Here is an 8245-nt window from a genome sequence, read left to right on the forward strand (position 1 = left end):
AACTTGAGCAGAGAGACTCCAGGTGAAACGACTGGTCCCAGATCAGCCACCTGAACTCAACATAAAACAACAGACCAGGACATATATGAGAGACGAACAGCTGCTGCTTGTGCTACATCGCTGCTAACGGTAACTAACAAGCATTTTTTTGAGTACATGAGCATCCAGAACGCAACCGCTGACACCGTCGCTACAGCACTTATGAAAAGGCCGAGCAGCGTTCTTCCACACGGACAAACAGACAAACTTATTGCCCAAGCTTAAAACGGGGCTGCAGTCGGCTCTTTACGTGTCCACTGCTCAGTGCATCAGCTGGTCAACATCATGCAGTATGCATCCTCAAATGTGGACATGCTATTCAACCAGCTGCAGAAGAGACAATGAAGACCCTGTCTTCATTGAAGGACTTGTCCAGAGGTTAACAGACAGCATTCAAAAACATCATGTAAGTATTTTACCTGCATTAAGCTAAACTATCTGGTTTCCCGTAAGATGCTTTTATTTTGAAGGCAGCTCGCAATGTGTGCCGTTTGTATGTTAAAAGCTACAGAAAATGTGTTTTTGTACACATTATGAACAGTAACAGTATTAGCACTCCGCAGAAAAGGCACAAGGTTAGTTAAAGTTGGCAAACACGATCCCCCACTTGTGAGCTTCAGCATGCCCTGTCTCTTTGTGTGCACATCTGTCTCTGTGTGTGTGTGCTATTAATGCAAACTAGTAGTAAGCAAACATAATAATAATTTTAGTGCCTTTGTAATAATATGTCCTTATTATGTCAAAGTTTTGGAAGAATTAATACATATTTAACTGTAAAGTATTAATGTGTGATACCTTTTTTTGCATTGAATTATACCGGGATGTTTGCTGAAATTAATTGGCTAGCCCTACCCAAAAACAAATCCAACAGTTGCCATCGAAGACCAGCAATTGATTAATTTTTATATAAAAGCAATAAGTGCTTATGATGTTTTTCGAGTTCAGTTCAGTTTTTCTTAAATCAGTGAGAAAAGTCTAGTCAGTATTGGCTTGAACAAGTGCACTGAAGTCTGGTTGAATAAGGTGAATATGTGAACGACAGCTGACAGCTGCTTGGCACATGCACAATTAATGTTCAATCTGGACGTGGAGCCTGCAGCTGGGAGTGGACCGCCTGTGAGTTCTTTTTGAGGCGAAGGAGCTCGCAGCCTTACACGCTGCTTGTTGAGGACAGAAACTACAGAACAATACATTTATTTTTAAACTACGTGTCTGAGAGAGATTTAAAGTGCAGCACCTGTGTGCGGCCATGTTGAGACCCTCCCAATGCAAAAACAATTCAAATGCAGTAACGCACGGTCAAACAATTTACGCCATTAAAGGATTTCTGAGTTAATGCATTATTAACAGATAAACTTGCCCGACCCTGAACACAAATTTGTTCAGGAATGCAGAGCCACCAAGTCTCACGGTTGCGCCATGTGACACACACTTTTTCATGTTTCTTCACGCTCACACACCACACAACCAATATCTCACGGCAAAAAAAAGTCTGAGGCGCGTTCGTTCCTTTTTAAACTCCCCGATGATTGATGGCGTCAGGAGCCCATCTGTAAACCTATTTGCTGCGTAGACATCTTATTTATCCGAAACAGACACTGTCACAGAAACAGACACAGTCGCGGGAGAAACCCGCGCAACTTGGGGACTGCCGGCAGAGAGAAGCAGAGAGACGCCCCTCCTCGCCCCCCTCACGGCAAGGTTTTTTGAAAAGTTTGCAGCTCCGGGAATAGGCACCACTTGAGCACAACATGAACTGGAACCAGATTTTAACAAAGAGCTTCACAACGGAATAAAGATTGAAGGCCAATATTTGTATTTATTTGGATTGCTAATCTCATGGAATGAGCAAAACCAATACTGAATATATTGGACTGTATACAACTATGTGTGTATCATTGTTCCTCTGTGCCATAGAGCTCCATTGTTGCTGAACATATTTACTAGAGCAATGGTTCTCAAATGTAGGTACGTGGAGGCACTCCAGGAGGTCTGTTTAATTTTTAAAAAAGCATTTATTTAAAATTAGCATCAATAAGAAATAATTTTCATTTTCAATAAAATATAAGTGTAAGTTCATAAACGGAATTTTATATATTCCATATTAAATCAGACACTGTTGGCACAAATGGTCTTCATCAGCTCAAAGTAAAGGAGGGAACACATCTGTATTTAGTGAGTAATTACTGATGAAACATCAAAGCTTTACCTCTAATTAGCCTGAATGAGTCATCTGGTATGAGACATTTTCAGAACGATAAGAGACGGATTTGTCATCTCATTGTATTGTTCTTGTGTGATCGGAGAGACTGAGATGGGATCTGTGTCGGTCTGCGATGATAACCGGGACTCAGCACAAGTGCACTGGAATGATCAAAGATCAAGGACAACGTGCTGACACTATTCATATTTACAATTTACATTCCAATTCAGACTGATAGGAGACAATAAACAAACAATTACATTTAATACATTTAACATTTAATAGAGTGTAATATGAATGTCATATTTCGAGATCACACTTAAAAGATACAGACTGAATATGACCTGGTGAGTTTGTGCAGGTTATCGATGACTTGTCATTTCATGTGTTCACTTTACCTGAGGAATCAATTCCAGTCACATCCACATCAAATAAAAGACAGTTGTGGGTCTGTGTTTTTACATTCCTGTTCGTTACTCTCTACACAAGTCTTTTTTTTTTTTGGAAATGCTTTTGTACTACTAAAGTAATTATTCTGATGACTACTTTTATTTCAATTTAAGTTTTTGCGAAGTTATTCAATACTAACAACTGCTAATTTTCACATTCATACTAGTTTGGGTTTCTGGAACAGGTTTTCCTGCTTTATTGTTCAGAAGCGCTTTCTTTTTTTCCTCCATTTTAGCTCCATGTTTCTTTAAGCTCCAATCCCGGAGAAGACCATCCGCTCTGACTCGCAAGATAAATATGGTGTACCCTGCAGAGGTAATTCTCAAGCAGTGTATGAGGACATTTTTCTGAGCCTGCATGGGGCCGAGCAAAGGGAGCTACATTTGATTGGCTTGTAGAATCACATGTTTTCTGATCAGAGCAGTCACACAAACAGACTGGGTTCTCTTATTTTACAGTGTGTGGTTTCTACCGCAGCCTCACAGCCAACGTGTCCGAGCTGCGCTCACTGTACGAGAAAACCTACAGCGACACCTTATTCCGCCTCAACGGGACTGTGGGCCTCATTTTACGAGACTTGGATTCAAACAGGAGCCCCTGTGACTCCAACTTAACTTACATTTATTTATCAACAATAAGCACAAAGTACAGCTTAGGCTGATGGGAATGTCATGACATCTGGCGTCCGGCCTCAGGGTCTCCTCAGGGAAAACTATGAGAGACGCAATAGTGAGCTCAATGGGGGCATGTGCTCAAGGCCACACCCTTCCGCCTCCTGCATGGGCACTAAGATTCGGCCATCTGACGAAAAACCTTAGTGAGCCTTGGTGTCTCTCCAACAAGTGTGCAGCTCCCTCAGATAGTTCTCGGAGGGAGGAACAGAAAAGGTGGCAGGGGCGGGAACGCGCCTGAAAAACGCACTAGTAGGTGCGGGTTCTGGCTGCTGTACATCTAGCTGCAGGCATGCCAGTACCATGCGCCTGACCCCATAGAGTCATCAACTGGCCCCTCCGAAGTGGTCCGGGCAGAGGAATGGAAATCCGAGCTTGGAAGGATGGGAAAGCCCCTCGCCACTGTATTCGGTGAAGAAATTGGCGGATGCATCCAATGAGACAATGTCCTCCTCTGGGACCGGCTCAGCCGGGGCTGGAGCCGCTGCCTCAGTGTCCCTGTGCTAGGATGGAGGGTTGGGAGAAGCGACTTCACCTGAGCATGGGTCCTCTGAGAGACCCTCCCTCAGGTGTTTGAGGCCAAGACAGGAGGGGCAGAGGTCATGGCTGTCTTTAGGCTGGTGGGGAGCCATACAGGTCCCATAGCCAGCGAGGTTAAACATGACCGCTAACCGATGCTCTGCCAGTAGCTTCAGCGAGAGCTCTCAAGCTCGTGGGAATATCGGTCCTGTGGAAACAGGTCAGGCACAGTCTGTCTCGGAGAGGGGAGCGAGAGCACTCTCTTAACTAGTCCAGTCTCTGTTTTTTGGTTTCCTACCAGTAAGCTACAGCAAGAGCACTGAGCTAGTGGGAAAACCGACCGCCTGGAACAGTTGGGCGCAGTCTGACTAGGCGAGGGGAGCGAACGCTTTCTTCGCTAGCGCTAGTCTAGTGGCTGTCAGGGTCTAGCAGCTTATTTGCTGGGACACTCGGCCTACTTCTAGCCATACTACTTACTGACGTTGATGTAAATGCCTCTTGGCTTGAGCAGGATGTTCTCCCTGAAGGCTGGCCGCGACGGTGTCGCAAGCTAGCCACGCCGAGCGGTGCATGCTCCCGTTAGCGCTCCATCTAATTAGCAGAAACGCTCCTTAGGGCGATCTGCCAATCGTGCGAACTGCAGCTGTATGCAAACAATGTTAATGCTTCACGGGGCCGAGATGACAGATGATGGGTTTGCTGTCCGGCTCGATCTGGATGCTGAGGCGCCGTTTCCTCCTAAGAGGGGCAGCTTGTCGCAGCCTTTGTAGGGCGAGAGACCCACGATTCCGACCGGTGGTCACAAGGCTATGGCGATGAGCTTTTTTACACAAATTTAGCTTTAGCTAGTTCTTAACGGAGTAATAGTTAGCCTGCTTGGTGAGAAGATGAAAAAGGACTGATTACTGCCTCTGGCGGTCAGAAAGGATGAAATAGAACTCCACATGGCTGGCCTCAGCTGTTCTCAGGTGTGCTCGCTAAGAAAAGGCGTAGGTGAGCTTCCCTCCCCTTTTTAAATGCCCTGCTCGGGTCCCCAATTTCAGGCTGCCCGTGACCTGCCTTACCACATATATTTTTGTAGACTTTCACTTCACTACATTTTCCAAAGAAAACGAATACTTTGACTCCGTTATATTTCCCCTGAAGCCATTGTTACTCACTACAAAATTAAATCTATCTTTAGAAAAGAAAATGAATTGTGAGACCAACATTGGGGACTGTGGTGGAACACAGACACAAAATTCCCAGTGATGCCCAGGGTGCTAACTAGCGAGTGAATATGAATCTATGATGACTGATTTCATGATGGGAGCTGAAATGGAAGCACCTGCTTCTCTCGCAATAAACAACAGTGGTGACAAAGACTAAAACCTGTGGCCAAATTTACGAAAAAATGTTTTCTTATGTTGGAGTGAAAGATTCTTTGTACCTGATGAAGTGCCTCTTATTGCTTACCCAAAGCTACCAAAATATTGTCATTCAAAAACTCCCCATACAGTTTCAGGAAACATATTGAGATAAATTAAGATTATTCCCATGAGCCGCAACATAAATGTGTATCATAATGATCACTAACCTGTTAAGATATCTAGCAGTGTTTCCCACAGGAGTGGAGTAGATATTTGGCAGGGGATGAGAGAAGACAGGTGTCTGATCTTCCAATTTAAAGTTACTTGGGCCATGTCTACTACACTTGCGCACTTTGAGCACTGACTTTCAGTGCTTAGTGCGCCACACTGACAAAACCAGCAGAATTCAGTGCACTGAAAGTACCCGGATGGCGCACTGCAAACGGTCAAAAAAAGTAGTGTAAAGCGATGGACACTACTCGCACTGAACGGGCGCCATCTTGGCTATGTAACGGAAGAGGAAGAGCCATTTCGCCAGCTTTTTATTAATTTATTTATATCCTCCTGCCGCGATTGTGGAGGTGTCGCAGTTTCCACATAGGTTGGAGAAAGGGGAACACATGGGACAAAAATAACAGATTTGCGTCCGTCACTTCCGCCAATTGGTTAATGTAAGTGTTCCATTTGATACAGCTTATCAGCGACACAGTGCACTACATATGTTAGTGCACTGTGTTATAGTGCACTGTATTGCAGTGCACTTCGTAATAAAGTGTTCGGTAGTAGACACGGCCATGGTGTATGTTAGGCTTACATTAGCACTAGCTATCGTAAATCAAATTAGACAATTAGTGTAGTAGACAGAACGCTAGCGAGTTAGCTGAGGACGTGTTGACAGTTGTGAGATTTTGTTGATTTAAGTCATCTTAGCTATAATCATTGCAGCACTAGTTGGCTAACTTAACTATAGCAAACACCATAGGATTGACTTTTGAATTCTTTTTTTCTCAGTATAGTTTAACTTGAAACTTTCCTGTTCAAATGTGAAGCACAACTAACAAACTACAGGACAAGCTGTAAATATGCACACGTGTGACAAACTTTGCAGTGTGATGTAGTTGTTCTGTAGCTTCTGTTCTCAACAAGCAGCGGTGCTGCCGCGAGCCGCTTTACACGCGCTCACAGGCGGCAAATACACTACTTTTATATGTACCGGCAGCTTCCGTGTCCAGATTGAAAATTAATCGCGCATGCGCAAAGCTCCTGACCCCGCAATCTGATCCATGCAGAGCACTTTATAGCAACATCACTTCTGGATCTTTACTCTTCTCTCAAAGAGAACTTTCCTCATATCACAAGATGTTCAGTGCACTTGTTAAAGACAACACAGACTGAACTTTTTTCACTGAGGAAGAAAAACTGACAAAAGAAGGAGTGGTTTGTCCCTCACAGGGACCCTTACTACTTAACAGGTATGTATGTTAACTTGCTGTTGCTCCAGAGTGCTGTTATATTGTTCTGGTAACATTACTTTAAAATAAAAGATTATTTTTTTTCAACTTTGCCCAGCCCTAATGTGTATATATATATATATATATATATATATATATATATATATATATATATATATATATATATATATATATATATATATATACACACACACACACACACACACACACACACACACACACACACACACACACACCTATACCAAGTCAATATGCTCCGGCACCTGTGGTGGGATGCCTCTAAACTACTGGCAGATGCCCGGCATCTCGCAGAATTAGTGGCAACTGCTCAAGATACCTCGGGATCTGAGATGAGAACCGGGAGTGAACTGGAAATGCTCCTACGTAATTAGTGGCAACTGTTCTCAGATCCCGAGGCATCTCGCAGATCCCGAGGCATCTTGGCAAGTTGGGAACCAGAAGTATCACCACGTAATTAGTGGCAACTGCTCGTATATACACTTCCTGACTAAAAAAAAGGTTGTGACCTGGATTTAACTAAGCAAATAGGTACGAGCCTCCTATTGGATAATCAGGTCTCTGTTCAGCAACAGTATGTGCTCAAAGAGTTATGTCAGCAGACTACCTGAATATACTGAATGACCAGGTTATTCCATCAATGGATTTTTTCTTCCCTGATGTCACGAGCACATTCCAAGATGACAACGCCAGGATTCATCGGGCTCAAATTGTGAAAGAGTGGTTCAGGGAGCATGAGACATCATTTTCACAATCTTTTCAATCTTTGGGATGTGCTGGAGAAGGCTTGAAAAAAAACAATTTTTCGGGGTTAATATCACTTTTTCTGCTGCAGTTAAGCTGGGTTCTGCACTTTCCGCCATCTTCCACGCAGGTCAACTACGGTGACGAGATTTGATTTTGTGTAAAAGAGGACCCTTCTTTGTGGCTGCGGTCGCCAGATTCACGATATTTATCCTCCAAAATACTTCTTTTTTTTTTTTTTTACATTTGAATATTAATTTTCCTATTCGAAAATTTGGTTTTTAACAACTATTCGAATATATATTTGAATTACGGATATTCGTTGACAGCCCTACTCTGCAATACGTGGTCGAGAGGGTGGAGCCGGGGCGCTGTCACAAATAGTAGTGTAGCCGAGGGTTCCTCTTGTGCCTATACTGTGCGATAATAATAAAATAACAACCTGATGCTTCGTTTTTCCCCTTCAGAATAAAAGCCCTAGAAACTTACACTCAAACACTGGTTCCTAGAGCGCCGCCCCAGTTACACAATACAATAGCTTACAGTAGTGAACTATCACAAATAGTCTGGTGTGTAAACTCACATAAGTAAAGAGTGCACTCTGCTGCATTAAAAATTCCCTTCTAAATAAAAGCACAGGGTTATTTTTACCCACGCAAAGACCCGTGACTCATTAAAAACAGGTCTAAAACCAACGTTCTCCTAGGTGCCGGTGCCACGACTTAAAAACTACTGGCAAAAGCCGTGAAGTCTTGTAGAATTAGTGGCATCTGCCTACGG

Source organism: Clinocottus analis, unplaced genomic scaffold, assembly GCF_023055335.1.
Source record: "Clinocottus analis isolate CAN_PGR_092001 unplaced genomic scaffold, fCliAna1.0.p SCAF_2, whole genome shotgun sequence".
Taxonomy (NCBI): Eukaryota; Metazoa; Chordata; class Actinopteri; order Perciformes; family Cottidae; genus Clinocottus; species Clinocottus analis.